We start from the raw sequence: 23165 nt of genomic DNA, 5'->3' as shown, positions 1-23165 counted from the left end.
GAAGCCTCAATAAGTTTATAATCAGTTTCACTCACTGCATTAATCCACTAATCCACATTATCAGCAGCAAATTGATGTTCCTCCAAGTGGGAGGAATTCACCGTTGAGACACAAAGTACTGAAATTGAGTTTTGCAATGAAAAGAAAATACAACTATGATATAATGGACCTGTTCGAGGTAGATTTGTGTAAATTGACTTTTCACTAGAGGAGCCCCCCCACCCCCCCAAGCTGCCCCAGAGCGCTTAGAACATAAACAATGGAATGCGTGACGACTCACCGTGAATCGGTCCTCATATCCATCAAGGTTCACTCATCTTGTGTATCCACTTCAGCTTGCATACCTAAAGCGACTTAACTGTTCGAAGACCCAGCAGAGATTTTCTCGCACAAACGGTTTTGAAATAATTCGTCGAATGTGATGTGGATGCGTACGTGGTGTGGCTACGCAATTTAAAAGCGGGTTCGCTATTTCGCGCAGCTCAGTCGCCGACGGCTATACTTCTATAATCGAGCAATACACATTGACAGCAACGGATAGCTGGCTGTCTAGTTTGTGTTTGATTCCTGACTCGATGATAAGACTCAAATTAGTGCTTTGCCAGGCAGGGTGTTTCATCCCAAAATACGCCGTCCTGTGTTGGATTACCGGGAAGCCAGTTATTTTGTCCGCAAGCACAAGTTAGATAGTTAGTAGATGTTAAACATCCTATGGTGTCTTTCGAGAAAGGAGAAGGCCAGTTATCATCAGTACCCTGAATAAATTCCTAATTTCCATCATATGCAGTCAAACATTAGTCTAGATGAGCTGCTTTGCGAAAGCCTTGAGCCAACTTACCTCCAGCAGCTGACCCCAGAATAATTTGGAATTAATTGGAGCAATAAATGAAATGGTAGTAGAAAGGCGCACAGGACATTATAAATTGCACCCATGAAGCAAAGCATCGGAGTATTTATGTTCTACCTCGGCAAAGAGTTGGTCAATTTGTCGATTTGTTTCGCCTCGGATCCTTCCTGCACTCAGATGGAACTAATCAGAATAAAGAAGAAAACGATTACAATATGGATTGTACTAGAATGGCATTCGGTAGAGCGCAAACCTCCGCCAGGCTGGAAGAGTTTACGTTTTGTATCCCACTAATAGGCCAGACTGGATCCGGACCTGAACAAAAGTCCCGTCGGCTTGTTCTTGTCACCTGTCCAACTCATCCACCTTGTTTTGTCATAACTTGTCGATGACTTTTGGAGATATCACATGATATATCATCTTTCGCCCAATCTCTCAATGGTGAAGAATCACATAAGAATTTAAAAAAAAAATTATCTTATCCAGATCAGGATCTTCACCAAAATCGAATCAATTTGTCCTTGTCATTCACCCAACCTGTCCACCAAGTTTCATCCAAATCGGTCTATAACCTTTTGAAATATTGTGTTATATATCGTTTTTAGCATTATCACTCAAAGGTGAAGAATCACTTAAAAAATTCCCAAATCGAGATCCGGCTTCAGATCTTCACCCAAATCGGTTACTTTCTTTCTTGCCATACACCCAACCTCTCCATCAAATTTTGTTCAGATCCATCCACAACTTTTTGAGATATCATGTTATATGTTGTTTTGGGGCCTGATCAATGGTGAAAGAATCACTAAAGAAAACTTATAGTTTCCAGGTCTTCACTAAAATGTAATCACTTCGTCCTTGTCAAACACCCAAATGGCTCACCAAATTTCGTATGAATCCGTCCACAACTTTTTAAAGATATCCTGCTCACAGACATCGCATGCACAAACACACAAACACAATGAACATTAGTTAGCCAGAACGAAGGGGAGCAGATGAGAACCAACGGCCTCTCGATACTTGGCACGGTCGGCCAACCAACACAACCCAGTGTGCTTTGGGGGATGCTCCGCTTGAGCGATCCCACCTTAAGAGTCGACGCATTATCTCTTGCTTGACCACTTTGCCCGTCGCTCGTGGAAACGTGTGCTCCACACTGATCCAGCAAAACGTCTGTCACACACCAACCCTGAGTGTAGATGCAGCGACAGGCAGACAACAAGGTGCAGTGAAGAGAGGGTGGATCACAGAGACGAAGGAGGAGGTGAGGCAGGCAGGTGGGCGAGGAAGTGCAGAGAGACAGGGAAACAGAGAGGTCGGTTTCGCGATCCGCTTTTTATAAGCCTCGGGCGGAGGGTGGGGCGACGACCCAAATCATGCCCTTCTGTTGGATCCCGGCCCCACCCTGCCAGGCTGCTGGGGCCAGAAGCGATCTCATTCACACATCTGGCACAACACGGCCCAGAGCCTTGCACCAAACTCCCGGGCCATGTTCTGGCGACTGGACGAGGGTCGTGTCGGTCCTGCATGCCCGTTCAGGGCACCCCCGCGAGCTGCGGTTGGTGCTGTTAACATGTTTGGCCTGTCCCCGCACCACACGATCTGAGTGACCTGGGCCGCACAGCACGCTGGTTTGGTGGTGAATTGCATCGATGTGGAGGCGCAGGGTGATTTTTCCTGTGTGTGGGAGATGTTGGTGGTCGAGGTGGTGAGCTTCTGGTGAGCGAAGGTGGAGCAAGGTGAGACGCCATTGTAATTCGGCATGCATATTTGAATGAATGGGCATGCCATGCGCGTCCTGTACAGTCTCACATGGTGGCTCTGTACGCTCCTGGACGCGTCCTGTACAGTCTTATAGGGTGGCTGCCTGGGTGCGGTGCCTGCTTCGATTTGTATTATGGATAAAAGGAAAGGGTTGGATGGAAATCAGTATTGAAGATAAAGATGTAATTATTAGACCTAGCAATTAGACCCACGCAACGCACTTCATCCCGTGAGCCCATTAGACATGAGGAGAAGGTCTGACTGCATGAATACTAACTAAATAACTGCCTGGGGATCACTATATGTTGTGTGGCATTTATATATATATATATATATATATATATATATATATATATATATATATGTATATATATACATATTGTTGTGGACCCGGGGTCGGGGGTGAAGACCACTGGGGGTGAGCTACCACGCGATTCCAGACTCTCCGGAATTGCAGGCTATCACACAAAAATATCTTTGTGACGTGGTGCGGTGGGTTGCTAATCAACTGTGAACATCAACATCTCGACCACATGGCTTAGGCCAAAAAAAAAAAATGTTGCATTGGCGTAACGGGTCACTGAAAAATAGGGTAGGTCGGTCGGGATCTTTTTATTTTATTTTATTTTTTTCCTAATAAATCCCTCCCAAAATCTCCCCCGGCTCGAGTACCACCCTTTTTGTCGGCGGGTTCTGTCCGAAACACTTCCGGGTTTTTGCGATCGCGATCGCAATCAACAAGATACTTGAAAACGATAGCAAAACAACAAAAATAGCAATAAAATAGGGTCGGCAAAATTTTTCGATAGCAAAAAAACAAAAAAAAACGTAGGGTCGGCGGAATTTTTAGGGTCGGGCGGGTTACGCCAATGCAACATTTTTTTTTTTTTGGCCTTAGCGTCCTTTGTCTCATATCGTTTACCAAAAGGTTACGTGATCTAATTACCGGGGGACACACCTTCGGAATGCACTTTCTCAAACCGAATCACCTTACCAGATCAGATGCAACCGAGCAGAACTGCCAAGCACGTACCGGCTAGGAAACAGGTTGTTGGGGAATAATGTCCCGGTTCAACGAGGGGCGGACCATGCTGGACCAATGATGGAAAACACGAAAACGAGCTGGGAACATTTCTAGACGAAGCATGCCACTGATGATTCACCAATAAGTGATGAATCCGGTCCGGCTGCTGAGGGGGTGTGTAACATTGGGTTTCTCATGTGTGTACTATGTGTGAACACCTTTATAGCTGTGGAGAAACTCCTGGAAGGGTTTGAAACAGCAAAGCACTTACCTTGTGTAGGCCTTCTTCGGTTGTTTTATGCAGTTGCTCTTGCTCTTGGGTTCCTGGGTTAAGTGGACACTTATCCAACCAAGATATTCTAGTTTTGTATTTTTAATAAATTCTCTGAAATTTGTGGAATTTGTTTTTCCCTTGGAAGTTGTGGGTTACGATGTGTAAATCACGGTGGAAAAAGTCTGGTTTAATGCAATTTAATTCCAAGCTATAAGGAAATAAAAGGTGAAAATTTTTAAAGGGGGTGTAGCCTTTCTATAGGCAATGTGTATATTTATATGTATATAGTTACGGACCCGGAGTCACAGGGGTACGACAGTGTGGGTATCCCTGGTTCTCACCGGGAATCGAGGCCGTCGTGCATGAATAACTTCGTGTCGCAGTGGGTCGATAATCAACCGCGAACACCAATAACTTGTCCACGTGACTCGGGATCCTCTATCTGATAGCCGTTTACTCAAAAACACGTGATCTCCTTCCTGGGGAATTGCACCCTCAGCAATTGTGCTGTTGTTATCTTTATTGGATCTTGATTAATGTGGCTGAGCTTTCCGCTAGTACAATGCCAGACTGATATGAGAGCCGATTAGTTGGGGAATTATAACCTCCTGGCTCATGTGCACACGGACATTGCTAGCTAGACCAATGAAAGAAAGGCCAACCACAGGCAGATTGGAAATATGACAAGAATAATTTATTTACAATAAGTGATGAGGGGTACGGGAAGGATAGAAGGAAACTCAAGAGCTTTACTGATGTCAAAGGGCAGGAAAAGGGGAAATGCAATGAAAAGAGCAATCACAATGTGTATTTTGCAAAAAAGAAAGATGCACAAGTTGCAAATTTAGCTTAATGTATGCTATACTTACCAGATAACAAAACAGGGTAACCATCAGACCATACACACACACACACACACACACACACACACACACACACACACACACACACACACACACACACACACACACACACACACACACACACACACTCGCGGGGAGACAAATTTGGAGGGGCAGGGTGGCCTCAGCCTCAGTATGTAAGTCACCGGCACCATCCCCAATTTGGTACCATTCTCCGGAATGGCCCCAGCCCTGCTCTCCACAACTGATGGTCCACGAGCTCTGTCTAGAGCACTAACCAAAGCGTCCAGGACCAGGGAAGAAGCAAAGACGATGCAGTGTGTCCAGGACCAGGGCAGATACAAGTGCATGTGATGACCTGGGGGGGGAGGTTGAGGGAGAGAGAGAAAGAAAGAGAGAGCATGCATGTGCCAACCAGGACCGAGAGAGCTCGAGGCAAGAGAGACGGTGAACCAGACGCCGAGCGAAGCTTTAAAGCATGCCAGATCTTCCGAGGTGGCCTGGGATCAGCTATTGGGCCGTGTCAGATCCTATGAGCCAGCCCTATGTCAGCCATTGGAGGGTTCCCCTGCAGCCCTGCACATTGTGCTGTCTGGCTGGATATTCACTCACTTCTTCCTTCCAGCTGTCGTCAGGAGCAGAGCTCTACACTTAACATGGGCAATCGCCCCTTATACCTCCATGCTCCCGGGACGAACCCCAAATGTCCAACAATGTCCATGGCACAAAGCCAGGGAATGGGGCAATAATTTCAGGGAGGCTGGGTCATCATGTCCTGGTCCTTTTACCGGTCATTTTAGGTGTAGGGGAACGAAATACAGTACAGGAGTAGACTGCAATAAATTTCATTACAGGATAGACATCCAGACAGACGAACAGATAAGCAAGGACTTTATGGTGCTTTAAACAACAAATGGGAATGTGAGAATTTGGCGCACATTCCAGAATTCTGGTGTTAGTCGCACACGTTGAACACCATGGCAGTAAAACACGCACACCCTGTGTGATGACAACAGTCACGGCGCACGTCATCACGCTGTTGATGTCTCTATTATCCCAACGGGTTGAGAGGGGGCACTAACTATCTAATCCAACGCATTTGGTTGGATTATAATTTTTGATTATTATAATATTAAGATTAGATTATAATTATACATAATAACCCCAAAAGGGAAGGCGCTATTCTTAACGTTCATTACGGAAATAACTATTCTAAAGTGTCTACATGCTGTGTGTTTCAATTTCAGCATGCAGTTTATAAAACCGTATATATATATATATATATATATATATATATATATATATATATATATATATATATATATATGTATGTATATATATATATATATGTATATATATATATGTATATATGTATATATATATGTATATATGTGTATATATATATGTATATATATATATATATGTATATATGTATATATGTATGTATATATATATATGTGTATGTATATATATATATATATATATATATATGTGTATATATATATATATATGTATGTATATGTATATATATATATATATATATATATATATATATATATATATACATACACATATATATATATATATATATATATATATATATATATATATATATACGTCCATACTGTAACATTTTTACCAATTGAGCTTTTGTCATAAAATCTTCAGCAAACCTTTATTATGAGATTATAGAGAACCCAAATGAATAAAATGTATACAATATATATTTTTTAAACTGTCGTTTTCGTCAAGCTTAATGTGAGTACAAAGTGGATGGGCTTTGCATTTTCAGTTGCTTTCTCGTTTTAACTTTGTGGGGGAAAACAGCCCAAAATCAAGTTTGGGGCAGGCCACCCTGCCCCTAACTTTATGGGGGAAATTATTTTTTAATTGTGATTTATTAATGCTTATTCGGCAAGCACATTATGAGACATCATTCTGCTTTTACGGAGGCGTTCAAAATGTTCTATGAACTATTTTATCACTATTGGTTGAAGCAACAAGCTGGTGTTGGCTTAGTGGTTGGGGTGGTGGCTTGGGATCCTTGTGTCCTGAGTTCAAGCCCCGTTGGCTGCTGAATTAAAATACACCAGGAGGTTGACTCAGCCTGTCATCCTTCCGAGATTGGCAAAATAAGCACCAGTGTACTGGTAAGGGGGACACAGCATAGCTGTGTCCCAACCAATGATGCATCCAGCAGCCACCGGCTGCACTTGATAGAGAGAGGTTGAAGCAACACTAAAGTTTTTTTTTTTTAATTTCTCAACAAATAAGTATTTGCATATTGTTACAGAATTTGTACTTTTTGTATGTTGTTGTGATGTTTTGCTTTGATTGAGTGCAATGATCGATGATGTGATTGTTGCTCCTCTGGGATTTATAATTTTTAGCACATGCATGATTATTACTGTTTCAACATTAATTCATATATTATCTGTGAAGTTTGTATTTTAAAGTTATGAAATGTGAACGAGGAGGATAATCGAAGCGAAAACGAATATAAGTACAGCTGGCACTAAACTTGCAACTCACCATGAAGGTCAGAAGTAGTCATCCTTATTGGACAATGGTACCGCTGGGTAGCAAAGCGAAGATGTGCCCAGGCATGTGAAAGCATGCCCCTAAAAGCTTCGAATTTTGGAGGCCATGAGTAGCTGTTTGAGGGGCCCCTGATAAGCAAGGGCGCACCTGGATCACAGGACATGAGAGTGTGCGAATGTGGTGAAGGAGATTAAAGACAGAAAAATCAGAGCAAGGAAAGAGAGGTCGGTGTACGAGTGTGTGAAGATCATGTGACTCCAAAGAGTGCGTTCAAGAGAGGTGAAAAATGCAGATGCTGATGATTATCACTTTGCTTTCCGACTTGGAGAGATTTCCTCTTTGATATTGAGCTGTTTTGTGGGCTTCAGGGTCTCAGCATTTTTCAGTGCTTTAGGCAGATTTTGCTCTTTCATTCATACTTGAATGGGGCATACTGTTCATACAAAGCTTTGGTGATCCTATTGGGCCATTCATCATACTGGTGATTCCCCACAGTGAGGCAGGATTCCCCACAGCTCACCAATTCACCTGGCTATGGCGAATGTTGTGCATCCAAACTGGTGTGCTTTTTCACAGAGATATAATACGAAGCAGTTTCTCAGCATTATTGTATAGGGTGACCCAAAAATAACAGAACCCATACTATTTAATATAAAATCCTCATTCATCACTCAAATAGCACAATTTGTGGCACAGATTACCTTCAATAGGTTTAAATGGTCAACTGTGCTGAAATGACTTCCTTCAAATGTTTACCATGGCACTGCAAGCACACTTAGATGCGATGGAAAAAAAATGATCACTCTGATGCATTCCGCTGTTGAAATTAAGAGAATTTTATCGATAATTGCTACTTTGAGTTCTTCAATGGATTGTGGCCTTCCTCTGTTGATGTTGTCCTTCAGAGTACCCCAAATATGTAAATCTGACAGTGACAGATCTGGTGAGTGGTGGGGCCCATTCAACAGCAAGTCTTCGTCTGATGACTCCATCACCAAAGTGTGTGTTGGGCCAGTTCAATGAATCATTTGAAGTGTGGGGAATGGCTCCATCCTGTTGAAACCATTTTTTCTCTCTCTCGAATCCCCCCCTGTGACTGCTTAGGGCCCTCCAAACCTTCCGAAGAACTTAGATGTAACGTTTTGTGTTGACAGTCAATGCCTTGTCTGTGTCGTCTTCAAAACAGAAAGGGCTGAAGATTCCATGTTTACTGATTGCGACGCAGTCAGTGCATTTTTCTGAGTGGGGCGGTCACTCAAACACGAGATTTGGGGAGTGTCAATCCCCAGAATATGCAGTTCTTGTAGTTGACATGCCCACAAAAAAAAGGAAAGGGGCCTCGTCAGAAAAACCAGATTGTCAAGGAAGTGAGATTTTCTTCAATCTTGTCTGGAAAACACAGGCACATTGCCACTCTTTTCTGCATACGGGCTGCAGCCAGTTTGTGTTTAATCTGAATTCTGTACGGATACAGTTTGAGAATTCTTCTCACTGATTCACATGAAATTCCAAGCTCCGATTCCTGAGAAATTTCTTCGGGTTTCTGCCCACTGAATCACAAACAAGGTCAAGGTCCTTCGGAGATATTACATCTTGAGGACATCCCAAGTGTGTTGGTCCTCCAACACTTTTATTGTTGACATTTGTGACAATGCTTTTTTTCTCTGAACTTTTTGAACCAGGCAAATATCCATGATTTGCAGGATGCAGTGGAAGATCCAAACTCGCGTTTTAATGCAATTTTAGTCTTGTGCAGGAGTTCATTTTAAGAAAAAATAACCACTGAATAAGTCTTTTGCTTAACTGTCCATGGCATCTTTAAAAAGTGAAGCAGTCAACAACTTCCGTAGTCGGTCTTGTGGTTCACTCTTCTTTGATCACCTGAAAAAAAAACACAAGAGTAAGATCCTATAGGTGTCTTAAAAAAATTAAAAAATTACATTTTCTTCTTTGGATATTGTGTTGATAAATTAGTATGTTGTTTGCGCAGGCATGACGGGCTGAGTGGATCCACCTGTGTCTGTTTTCCTTGTAAGACGTACAATATGATACAAAAGGTGGGTTCTGTATTGTTGGGATACCCCTCCCCCCCCCCCCCCCGTATATAGTGTTGCAGGAATCATCTTTAGGGGTTAATAAAATTGTTTAATGGAATGATAGTTATTTCTTAGCATTTTTTTTAGATAAGCATGACGAACTATAGATACGAGCAGAGTACCTGCCCTTTGGGCGATCTTGTTCCAAGCATGCAACACATTCTTCTGAAGCATACCTTTATGTGGGCAGTGTATAGGTAACTGACAGCTCTGTATCGGCAAAACAGTAATAATAATAACCCGGGTTATGTGCATGAAGCAAACACATACTGCTTATAATTCAAAACACCTCATTACACGAGAAAACATGGGGACAGGAATACTGTGCTGTAAATGGTGGAGGCTTATAATACCCTCTCCTTCCCCACCTGGAGGCATTGCTACACAAGACATATTGTTGTGGTTACCAAATTCGCAAACCACCATTCAGGTCCCTTAGGTGAGGTATCTCGGTAAGTGCATGTGTAGTTAGGCCCAAACCCGTTGTCTAGTGGGAATACATGTCATTTATGCGTGCTGCGACTCTTCAGGATAGCCGTTTTTCTTTTACTATCTTTATTTTGGACCAACCGCCATGATTACAACCACAACGCCGCTTCACCACAACCGCCACGACCTTCACGTCACACCTCGCAGCCGTCGCATCGCCACCGTTCTTGCGCCGCTGTGGGTACCGGTGTTGGACTCGTGCAGGGCGCGCGCCGAACGGCGTGTACAAAATCACGGATTTTGTGCTTCAAAAACGGATCAAAAACGACACACGCCCACTTTTTGCCGTCCAATCGGTGCGCGAGGGGCGATTTGGCCCCGCCTCCAGGACGATCGATATATGCAAATTTGTGGATCAAAAAGCCTTCACGCCCACTTTTTCTCGGGCCAATAGGGAGCGAGGTGAAAGGTCAAAGGGAGGGGGTCAAAGGCGAAGCTACGGGGGGATAAAAGGACCGTGTTCGTCAGTCGGGAGAGTCCAAAGAAGAGAGGAGAGTCGGAGAGTCCAGAGTCGGAGAGTAGGAGAGTCGAAAGGAGAGTCCAAAGAAGAGTCCAGAGTCGGAGAGTAGGAGAGTCGGAAGCAGAGGGTCAAGACTTCGCGGGCGGTGGAGCTGCTCGTCGTGTGCGTTGGAGTCGGAACGGAGGGGACGAGCTGTGGAAAGGCGGCGACACCAGACGAGGGGGTGCTCGCGTCGTGCAGGAAGCTGCACCCGAGGGAGGCCGACAGCGCGACCTGGCCGAGGTGGAGACGCTCGTCGCACATAATAAAGATCCTCTATACCCCGAGCATCAGCAACCCCCTCCTGTTTCCCCCCGCGCTGAGATAGTGCGACCAAGGGGGCCCCTTTCCCACCCCCTGCCAGACACTGCCCGCGAGGCCCGCGGGGTTGGGGCGCCATCGCCGCTCCGCGTCTCATCACCAGACGGGTAGGCGCAACCCGGTCTCGGCCTCAGGCCCGCCTCATCCTTGAGGGTATTTCTTTTCCTTGGTTTTGGGTATGTGTTGTCGGCGCCGTCTGTGAAGTAGAATTGTATAAGTGTTGCCGTGTGCTCGGTAGTCGGTATTAGCTCTGCACTGTGTTTTCACTTTTATATTTGCTTTTTGTGTAAATGGAATTGTGTCTTTTCTGTGTGCATTTGGTGGAATTGTATATGTGTGCTCCCCGTGTGCCGCGAATAAATGTGCTTTGTGTTGAACTGTTTCCCGCTTCGCTTCGTCATTTCTCCCATTGAATCCTCATCTTGCTTCACGTAAAGGGTTGGTAGTGGGCTGAATACGCCCGATAATTAATCGAACCGTCGAGGTCGACGATAACACCGCTCGGTTATTCTGATAGTACGGAACGGGTCGCTTAAGTGGCCCGTGTCCGAAGTCGACCTGCGGCGAGGTGCGATCGCCCGGTCTACCCTCCGCGTGGGTACTTAGGTAGGTCGAATTCGGCGAGCAACCCTATCCCACGCGGGGGCTGATTGGCTCGATCGCGGTGAGACCGAAAGGTCCACCCGTGACTGGTTCCCGGCGTTAGTCCGAGAGGGTCACGACTGGATTGTCCGTCCGGTGGGCGACGTGCCGCGATTCGAGTTACGTGGCCGTCAGCACGCCGGCGGGCGCGAAATCCGCAACAATATTTACATAGAGAATTTGCGTGCTCCCCCCTCACCCCTCCAAGATTCCCAGCAAAGATAAAAAAAAATACCCCATACATTAACTGGGGTCATGCTGATCCTCTGGAGCAAGTCTGGATGTAATTGGTCCAGAAATGTAGGAAGAGTAGCACGACAAACAAGCCCGCAAATACCGGTTCATGGATTGTAGTAAGGATGTGTTGCGTATGAACAATGAGATGTTTGTTTTTCCTATCCAACTATTGTCCTCCCCTATTCAAACCTCTGGCTGTGCATTTTTAATGTTCCTATTCTCTGTTTAGATGTCTATACAACAGGTTCCCTCTTTAAACAGTGACTGTTTGTCTCTTTACTAGAGGTTGTCATTCGGAAGACGTAAGATATTCGACAAAAGGTTCCATTTTTAGCTCACCTGCACTTTAGTCTGGTGAGCTTATGCAATCGAGCATTGCCCATCGATAATTTAGTCAGTCAGCGAGTGAGTCTGTAAGCAATTCAGTCATTATCGCTTGAACCAAACACACAATTTTGATGAAAATTGGCCACAAGCTTCATATCTGATGCCTAACGAAGGTGCATTGACCGTATCAAAATCTGTGCTCAATAATGGGTTGAAATCAGGCTTGAAACACTAAAAATTTCTGCTTTAACTGACAGGGCACATTGCATCAGCAGCACAGCCATGCCCTCAGCCAAAAACATGACCTGTAAACATGTATCACTGTAATTAGCATTGAGAGGGCTTCCATTCTCAATCAATCACATAACCAAATTCTGCACATGAACAAAATTTCCAGATTTTATGACGTCATTGACTTGCCCCTGATACAGGTGAGTTTCAGGACCCGTTGTCCTATTTTTTTTGTTGGTCACCCGAATCCCCCTGGTACCTAACAAATTTTAGAACATCTTCTTCTGGCATTCCTAAATTCTGTATTTACCTCTGCCGCTGAAGGTGGATAGAAGTTATGTTTTCAACCCTGTCTGTCTGCCTGTTTGTCTGTATGTTTGTGAACAGGATATTTCAAAAAGATGCGGACAGATACAGACAAAATTTGGTGGAGAGGGTGGGTGTGTTACAAGGACAAAATAATTAGACTTTGGTGAAGATCTGGATTCATATCCGGATTCTATAATGATCAAACATGATGTACTGTCAGACCCTGACACTCACGGGGGGGGGGGGGGGGGGGATACGTTCGTGAAAAATGTCGTGAATGGTGAATCTGCAAATGTTGCGGCATTGTTTCAATGGGGAAATGGAGAATAGGTTCCCGGCAGTTTGTGATTCATTAGGGAAAATTAAATACCCTGTGGAAAACCATGAATACACCCAAAAAAATATACAAAAACACGAAAAAAAACCCATCAATACGCCTGCAAAAAAACCCACAAAAATGTGAAAAAACACGAATATGCAAAGTACAGGGCCATGAATGTAGAAAGAGGTCACATTTTGTGAACTGCAAAAAAGCAGGGTCCGCATTTCGTGGAACCGCAAATGTTAGGGTCTGATATTATAGCACGATATCTCAAAAAGCTATTGATGGATTTGGACGAAATTTGATAGATGGGTTTGTTGTGTGACAAGGACGAATTTATTCAATTTTGGTGAGGATACAAATCCGGATCTGGATCCGAGAATTATTTGTAATTCTTCACCATTGAGAGATGGAGCCAAAAACGATATATTGCATGATATTTCAAAAAGTTATGGACGAGTAACGACAAAACTTGATGGACGAGTTGTTTAGGTAACAAGAACAAGCAGATTTAATTCTGGTTCCAGTCAAGATCCGGCCTATCAGTGGGTTGCAAAACGTAAACTATTCAGCCCGGCGGAGGTATGGGCTCTACCTAGTGCTGTTATTGTGGAAAATGCCATCTCTTTCTCTGTCTTATTCATCTCCACCTACCAAAACCTGCTCTTGAGGTCCAAGGTTGAAAACCAATTTGACCCTGCAACGTCATTGAGGGTATTGTCAATTCTAGGCAAAATATATGAGTCTTATTGAATGGCACGTTGTTAAGCTCGCGATAGTCCACAAACAAAATTGTGGTCCCATCCTTCTTTTTGACCAATACAACAGGTGCCAATCAAGGTCTTACCAAGGACTCAATGATTCGTGCATTTAGCATTTTTTTCCATCTTTTCAATCAGCTTTCTCCCTGTTGTTCCAACGGAGCTGTCGGGTAGGTTGACAAAAAGACTGTGCATCACCGGTGTTGATCTGATGTTTAACCAGACCCGTGCATCCAATGTCCTCCGAAGATATACATAAGATATCTAAATGTTGATTGATTAATGTGTATTAAGCCTCCCGCTGGGCCTCCTCCAAACCTACACTACTTCGATCGACCATCTCAAAAAAAGGATCGAGCCAATTCCTACCAGAACCTTGTGACTTCCTTTGGAGTTGGTTCAACCGGATGTTCTCTTCACTCACCTCTGCAATATTAATAACTGGAGTGCAGTCTGATACTTTTGTGGCTCGTCTGATAGTGCGTGGTTCTATGCAAAGTATTAATTACCCTCACAACCACCATAGGCCCATCACTATTTACAAAGGTATGGCCCACAACTAAGCCCTGGATTATTACGTCCCACGTCCCTGGAAACAATGGTTCCACTCGGCCGCAAAGCTACCGCCAGGTTGGGTGAGTCTGCCATTGTGCCGGGACTATTGCTTCGGCACCCGGGGGAATGGTAATTGACTCTAGAGCCTCCATCTGCACTCTATAATCTATGCTCACGCCCCCTTGATGGCAGCTGTTTCAACCCCACCTACGGGATGTCTCAACCTAGATTGATTTTACACTTGCTGGTGGTTCGCAAATCCAACCGTATTAGGCATGCATTGCACACCACTGCAACCCAAACCTCCACTCTGTGCTTTATGAACCCAATTCAAGGGTCACAAAACCACGCCCTATGATGGGAGCCATTGCCCCAGTCGCCATCTTCAAGCTATGATTTTCCAAATGGCTGATATTATCCCAACCATTTGTACTCAAATTGAGGCACCACAGGGCTGATTGTGGCGCTTGCTCCTGTGTCCACCACGGCGCCGACCACGATGCATGCAATTTTAATTTTCCTGTAGGCATTCCACTTTTTCTTTTACCACTACTTTACTCTCTCCCTGACTGCCAACCCACTCGCAATGTCTGCTACACACTGCCAATTTCCTCCTCCCCCCTCACTCGTTCACTTCTCTTAACAATCTGACATCTTCAACCCACCTCATTTTCCCCTCCCTTTACCATTTTCTTACATTTTCCCTTGCTCACCATCTTCCACCTCTTCCCTTCACCTCTTCACCTGTTTTCCTCTTCATATACCCCATATGTTCTCTAGCCCTCTTATCTTTTCACCCAACCTCCTTTGCATTCTCTCCCCATCCTCACTCCCCCCACCCCGCCAACATGTTATACTTTATCATTTGACAACAAAAATTCATGGCATACGAGAGATGTAGAAGCAGGCAAGGAAAGTACAGACAGACAGCACTGGATTCAGAAAGCTCAGACAAGACAATAGAGCAGAAGGTGAAAAATTTGACAAACACGCATTGGGACATCAAGGAAAAGCTGAATAATATGGTAAATGTAGATAGTGAAAGTTGCAGGAAGTGTTATCAAGAACAAAAAAGATAATGGGTAGACATGTGGGACAGTGTATGATTACCATAAGTCGCTATCTTGAATGAATGCAGTTAAGAATGTGATTTACAATCTCAGTGAGGTGGCTCCACAGACAAAGGAGAGAGGGTTAAATCGCTGAGGGGCAGTGAGCTCAAATTTGGGGGAAGATAATAAGGTTTGTGTTTCTGTACAAGTGTATGCAACGAACACTATATTTGGAGATATGAAGGTCTGAAGAAGCAACTGGACTAAGACCAGCCATGGACTACCAATTTGTCTCCAATATAAGAGGTCTTCGTATGTCCTCATGGCAGGAACATTGATGTTCATCAAAAAGGAGCATTGGGCAGTGGTCACGTGGATTATAACTAATTAATATCAATGCCTGTCTTAAAGGACACTGCTTCTGCTTTCACACTTGGACCAGGCCTTGTGTCCATGTCCTTCTGCCAAATTGTATACATCAATTTCTCTCAAGGATCCATGCTTGTGATTGACATTGTTGGGCTAAATTAAGATAACCTTTTTAAACAAAACCTGTCTCTGATTTCAAAGCAGAAAATACCAAGGTTGGAAACGAGTCCTAATCACTTGCATCTTTGTTTAATCTTCATTTCAATTTTATATGAATATATGTTGTTGTTTTATTTATCCTAGAAACATTTGTAGACTGACAAGCTTTAATATTTTTGCTTTGTAATCGGAAAAAATGCTATTTGTGGGCACTTCGCTTGGGATAAAATAAACCACACAAAAGTAAGTGAAATTGTAGAGAGAAATTATAATTTCTGAAAGAAAAAAAAAACCCTGACATAACTAAAAATACTAAATTTAAGCATCATTTTACTTGATGTTTGAGCACCTCATACATGATGGTTGGTTGACCAACAAATCTGTTGCTTAATGTGGAAGTGGCGAAAATGGAAAGAATTGTTCAGTTTAAAAGGATGAAATTGTTGTCACCGTTTTGTGTCAACAAAAAAGGCTTCGGTAATTTCAGCCATTAACTTTATGTCTGGCCACAGACTTGTTGCCCATTCCTCATATGTGAGCAAACAAGCTCGATAAATTGCTTTTAAGAGTGCCTTTATTGGGCGATCATTGTTACAATCATTTTGTTTTCATTACTTAGAGAAAAGTTACAAGACGTTTGGAAAAGTCACTGGATTGTGCAAAAAAACGTTTTCACGATACATACAGGGTGTTCCAAAAAAGAACTGGACAAATTTGGTTGTTAATATATTTAGTACCATAAATAATTAATAGAATGATACCCTTTGGTTTATATGATACAGAAACTTATCAGGTATTCTTAATTTTCAGGTTTGGTGGTTTCGTGCAAAAGAAAATGGTGACTCCACAGGAGAAAGCTCAGTGCGTTGAATGGTTCATCGAGCCGAGATCCAACAAGCAAGTTCAGTGTAATTCCTGAACAAGGCATGAAAGGAATCTGCCATCGCAGACCAGTATCAGAGAATGGTCCAAGAGGTTTGAGGAGACACAGTTGTCAGAAACAAAAGTACCGGTCGACCAAGCACAAGTGCGGCAGATGTTGAACGAGTGTGTCAGTGTGTGGATCATTTCAACAAAGTCCCAGAAAATCAATCCAACGTCCATCCAGAGAACTGGGATTACCAGCCAGCACTGCACATAGGATTTTGCATCAATGACTGAAGCTTTATGCCTATAAGGTGCAGATTCTGCAGGTACTCAAATCAAATGATTGACACAACTGCAAGGTGTTTACCTTGGGTATGCTCAGTTGCTTAGAGAATGACGAATATTACCTAAAAAAGGTCATGTTCACAGCCAAAGCTTGCTTTTATGTATCGGTGAAGGTCAACTGGCACAATGCGAGGACCTGGGTATCTGAAAACCTCCACGTAGTCATTGAACGCATACGTGACAGTCCAAAGATCAATGGATGGTGTGGCCTTATCCATGACTGCATGGTGGGTCTGTTTTTCTTTGCGGAGGATACAGTGACCTCAACAATTGACATGAACATGTTAGAAGGATTCACCTTCCCACAGATTGAAGACCTGCAACCCGATATCATTTTTCAACAGGGTGGTGCTCCCCCTCATTTGGCCTTAGTTGTTCGAGCCGTCCTGATGGAAAAATTTCCAGGTCACTGGTTTGGCCAAGACAGACCAACCGCATGCCCCCCACGATTATCACAAGAAATGACCCCCTAATTTTGTTTTTATATTTTATTTTATTTTTTGTGGGGGTTTGTCAAAGATGTTGTCGACGACACCAAGGTGGCAAACCTGCAGGATCTTCGTTCAAGGATCACAGCTTCAGAACATGACAAGAACTTGTGTCCTCCCTTGATGTCCTACGTGTGAAAAACGGAGCTCACATTGAAGTATTTTGGTGGTATGCACAAAACTTTATGAGTTTCTGTATCATATAAAACAAAGGGTATTGTTGTATTGTGTCATTTGTGGTTCTAAATATATTGACAGACCAAAGTTGTCCAGGTTTTTTTGTAACACCCTGTATTTATGACATATAATTACGTCCGCAACCAAAAGTGGATGGAGGTTGTGTGTTCACCACTGTTTGGCTGTCTCTTTTTTTACTTGTGAAATTGAAGATTTTCAAATATATTGGTTGGTCTAGTCTGTTAGTCTGTCTGTCCGTCTGTCGATGTCAATTGCCTACAGGCCGCATTTTTACTCAACTCTTCATGACCCTAAATCACCTGGTGGAGGTAGTGACGAGCTGGAATCCTATTGTTTTTGATGTCAATAAGTCAAAAAGGTCAGGGTCACATAAATCATTAAATATATATGTATATATTCTTATTTTAAAAGAAGAAGGAGGTGCCTCCAACAAAATGTAAAATGAGATCGACTCTGCTAATATGAGCAACAAGCAAGAGCAGGAAAGAAGCACACTGACCTTATGACCCGATGCTGGCATCATGTACAGAAATTATCCCAACACATCACCTCCAAACTAGGAGGCATCCATATGGTCCTCAAGCCTTTGCAGACTTAGATTATAACCTATGGTCACAAATAGATGAAAGCATAAATGTTGAGATCGATTTTGCCCTTGTTGTGGGTTCATCAGGCCAACATACTGCGGATCGTTTATTCGTGACCATATTGTGCTCATTAATAAACTGAATGGAACCCCCTAACTTAACGAGGTAGCAGGGCCCAAATCGAGTCCCATCACAGCACTTGCTGCATGACCTGCCAGCAGCAAGTGTCACCTGCCAGTCAGGAGGTTTGCAGCCAGGAATATTAAAATCAACCAAAGAAGCACACTGACCCTATGACACGAGCTGGTGTCATGTTCATAAATGTGCATGTTCACGTCATGCACATGGTTGCTAGTATATGCATATGTATACAGTATATAAAACCGAAAAACACAGGTTGATGGTGAACCGATTTGTTACCACTGTTTGTCAGTGCGCACCTCGTAGAGGTCTACTCAAGTGAGTATGTTTATTAATTACATACTGTGGAAGCATGAGTTGAACTGTGAGTACGTCTATTAATTAAGCACTATTGGAACATATCTTTTAGACATTTCGACCTTTAGACTCCTTTAAACCATTTTACACCTTTTAGACCCTTTGAACGTTTTAGGACCCTTTACACCCCCTATTGACTATTACACCCTTTAGACCTGTACACCCTTAAGACTGCTTTGACCCTTGAGACCCATTGTAGTCCATCAGGTAAAGGGTCAAATTTGGCTGATTGGAAAAATCCCGAGGGAAAGCACTAGGGTCTCTCCTGAATGCCCGGTCCTGAGGCCGACGGGCACAGATAACTCTGTGCACCGGTGGGTTGTTAAGCAACCATGAATGTGCCAATCCTGGCAGGGTTACACGACCTCGTGTGATACCTTACCTGTGGACGACCGAACCAAGGTGGGGTCTTTTTCCCTCAGTTCGCACCCATATTACTGCCGAGCGATAAAGTGAGTGTGCGCCAGCTAACAAGAGCAAATTTGGTGGGGCAGAACTTCTCGACTAAACTAACGTGCGGACCATGCTGCTGGACCAATGAAGGGAAAGCCGAAATGGGCTGGGTGCATTCATAACATGCACAATTTATTTATAAAGCCAAGGAAAAGTATGTGTCCCAATAAAAAGGGTTTTATTCAAGAAAATCTACAGCAGGAAATGCAAGGATTTGTCGGGTGTGGCAAAAGAAATGCAATTATGTATAAAAAGCAGACAGGGCAGAGCTAAACTTATATAAAAAAAAAACTTACACATTCTTATCTTGTGCGAATATTACATGTGCCATCAGACACACACCCGAGGAAATTAGAGAGCAAGAAAGAGGAGAGGCAGTTGAGGGGTTTTCGACATTGTTCAATACCTGGCATCACCGACAGACCTGTGCTTTCCAGTCACTTTGGAGGGGGGAAGAGGGAAGAAAACTGGGGGTGATTATGGTGTGTGAGTGGGAGGTGCAAGTGTGATGCAGAAGCGGAGGATTGAAGGATTGCATGTCTGCAATTGCTCTTTCAGTGATTTGCGTCTACAGCAGATGAGACAGTAGACGGAAGAGACAGAAATGTGAGAGGATAGCTTAATGTGGCGTGTGAGAGAATCTGTAAATGGTAATGATTATTGGCTGTGGAACGCAGCGGAATCCCTGCACTGATTACCCGGAAACTTCTCGGCATTGATTCGGTAACTGCTCACTCGGTTCTTCTTGGTGACTCGTGCTGCTCTCTCGGTTCAGTCAGTCTCGCTCTTGCTTAGTGACTGGCACTGTCAGCTCGGGCTTGTTGAGTGAGTCAGATCAGCAATTGGCTCTCTGTCAATACCTTTATTTAGCACGGGTGAAGGAAGAGCTAGATATCGAATCAAAAGGCTCTGTAGGCATATCTGAGCGTTCTCAGTGACACGCAGACGCCACCCTGAGGAGCAGTCCCTCCCCGCCAGACTCTGGAGCCAAAAATGACTTAATTTGCTCCCAGGAAATGCAACAGAGCTCCGAGATTTATTTGGGGCACGGGTTTCTGGGAGCGCTCTCCGACCATGAAGGTGCGCTGGGCTGCATCCTCGTGTTGTTATTTAGCGGAGCGCCAGGGCTACCCAGATGTCATTGAATGAGTCTAGTGCATATTTGCGCTTTGAGTTACACGCCAATGTGTTTGACTCGCAATGTCGTCCTTTCCCCCAGCATCCCAAAGGACTGTGGTGAGCGTTCAGGAACTAACTGTAGTTGCAACAGTTGTAGTGAGGTAGGGGAAGTGCTGTGGTGTTTGTGGGAAGGACGTTGAAGCGTTGGGAGTGGTTGAAGTGGTTGTCGTAAGGAGGCTGAAGCTTTTGTGGTGATTGCAGTGAGGAGGTTAAGCATGGGTTACTGTGAGGATTTTTAGGAGGCATTGTGTTCTGGTGAGGGTCACAGCATCGTGATGAGCATGGTGAGGGTCTGAGGTGAGAGGCTTCCGTTGGTGAATGGAACGCAGTTTCAATGGGGGAATGGCACGCGTATGCTAATGAGGCTGCTGCGGTATGAAGAGGTATGAACGTTCCTGCCTGGTCTGGCTCGCTTGCATGTATGAAGAGGTCATGTGTGAAGTTAAAGTTAAAATATGGGTAAAAGAATAGCAAAAGGGATCGAAGACCTAAGCAAAAGCCCTACGCAATGCATCTTGTCCCATATACCGACTAGACATAATGGAAGGGCTAACTGAATGCATACTAATTAAATAACTGTCTCAGGACCACTGTATTTTGGGTGCCATTGCCTTCAGGGAGTGCCAGCTTTGCAGAACCACAACAATACAATTGGCAAGTAAAGGCTTCGAGTCTGTCAAGTATTAATGGTGACGCCGCTTATGCTTTACCCAACTCAGCAAAAGTGTATTGAAGTTCTTCATTTTGCTTTACAGCATCTTAAATGAAGTGATCTTTCCTTGATCAGCTGATGTGTTCACACTATCTTAGCCAGAAAATGTATGCATACCGATGCAAATTTCTTGATGTCTTTGTAGTTGATTGAGTTCCAGATTTGAGATGGATCGATGCTTCAATTATCAGCACTAAAAGCTAAGACGAGCAAGAACACATCGGTATCATCAACAACAAGTATGATGGATTCAAATCCAGCATCTGCGCCCACTCTTCCTGAGTTGAACAGAAGCCAGGTACAAGGACACAACCTTCATCAGCAGATTTTATAGCATTTTTTTTTTTTTGCCAGAAGTCACATACAACACCTTGTCTCTAAGCCTTTCGGTGTATTTTGCTCGTTTGCATTCTTGTACAACAAAGTGAATGAAACGGGTCTTGTTTGGTGTTGCAGAAAGAAAGTTTCCGCGATGCATAACCGTTTGTTTTGCTGTGATGTTTTTCAACTGAACAGAACTTGCATTATACCTTCTGATCTCTCTTTCAGCATCTTTTATTGATTTTTTTTCCTTGTAAGCGTCAAACACGATGTCAAGACGGGATGAATGGGAAGGTTCATTTTGTCAGAATATGGGACACAATATCGCCAAAGGTTTTGTGTTCACTTTTCACCGCCCGTCTGTATGCACGTACGTCGTCTGTTCATGCTAATTTTCTCTGTTTTCTCTGCAACCACTTATCCGATTGACAAAAAATTGTCACCATCGGTGCTACTACTCATGTAGTGTGTTGCAATGATAATTATGACGTCATCGGTCATGTGGTGTGGCAGCCATGTTGGAAAAAATGGAAAAAAACTTTGGATCTCTGTATCTTCGAAACTGTTTCGTGGGAAAAAATTGAAACTTGGCCCATGTCAAGTTCTCCCCATGGGAAATAAGTGATTTTTTTTTGATGATGTTACAGGTGGCTTTGTTGTGATATTATAATTGCATACGTCAATCACTGCATATGATGAGAATGAAAAATTTTGAATGTTGGGCTAAATTATGGGGTAAAAAAAACTTATGATGTCATTAGCTATGTGGTTTGGCAGCCATATTGTTTTTAACATAAAAACTTTCAAAAATCTGTTCTGAAACAGCTGAACAGATCGAGGTGTAATTTTACAGGAATGATCGCCTATCCATGAGGAACAAAACGTTCTCCACCTATGACATCATAGGTCACATGGCTTGTCAGCTATGATTTTTTTTTTGAAGAATAAACCTTTACAAATCAATCTTCTTCACAACAGCTTGACAAATCAAGGGAAAACTTCACCCACATGATCCCAAAACCTTGGGGATATAAGGGTGTTCACGCATCATTGAATTGATCGGTCACACGGTCTGACAACCATATTGGATTGAATGAAAATCTTAAAAAAAAAAATAGTCTTGAACTGCTCCTTCAATCAATGTGAAACTTCACAATTATGATCCAGTCATAATGGGGAATATATGTTCTAAATTTCAACCTGATTGGAGGCATGGTCTGGCAGCCAGAATGATTTAATATTTTGAATCTGGTTTCAGAATTATTTAATATTTTGAATAATTATGGAATAATATGGGCTGAGGCATATCTGGCGATGTCGAAGAGTGCAAGTTTGAGGTTATTTTGCAATGGCTGATTTGCATGTTTCCTTGGTCAGCCATTGGCACTGGCCAAAGACCGTGGTATTTCACCAAGTGGATGCTCAAGGACCTCTTGCATATCAAGTTGAAGTACTTGTGCCAACATAAACATATTTCCAAAGAGATTGTGGTTGTTCATAAAATGAGTTCCATGCCACTAGATTTTATTCGTGCTTTTTTGTTTGAATCTGCAATGGTTTTAGTTGCAGTTTTGTAAGTCGGTCATGAAATCATGGAAGTTGATCCCCGATACATAGTCGATTTCCAAGGCAAACGTATTTTGAGTCCATCATTTGGTTTGAGTTCATGCGAAGCTGCACCTTTTAGGCATAAAACTTCAGCCTTTTATGCAAAATCCTGTGTAGAGTGGTGGTTGGTAGTCCGTGCTATCTGGATGCACGTTGGATTGATTTTCTGGGACTTTGTTGAAATGATTCACACACTCGTTCAACGTCTGCTGCATTTGTGCTTGACCGAC

General features: G+C 43.3%; 1 long non-coding RNA gene across 1 annotated transcript in view; it reads left to right on the top strand.

The window, feature by feature from the left end:
- LOC147026128 (uncharacterized) overlaps nucleotides 1–22290 on the top strand; it is a 37713-nt gene extending 15423 nt beyond the window's left edge. Inside the window, exon 3 of the long non-coding RNA XR_015058123.1 lies at nucleotides 21152–22290. This is a non-coding gene — a long non-coding RNA (uncharacterized LOC147026128). The remainder of the gene's footprint in view (nucleotides 1–21151) is intronic.
- The last annotated feature ends 875 nt before the right edge of the window (nucleotides 22291–23165 follow it).

The sequence above is a fragment of the Eptatretus burgeri genome, chromosome 5, assembly GCF_056783735.1.
Source record: "Eptatretus burgeri isolate ZD-2024b chromosome 5, Ebu_testis_v1, whole genome shotgun sequence".
NCBI classification, from domain to species: Eukaryota; Metazoa; Chordata; class Myxini; order Myxiniformes; family Myxinidae; genus Eptatretus; species Eptatretus burgeri.
Note: the sequence above shows the minus strand (reverse complement) of the source record. Positions and strands in the feature narration are given on the sequence as shown.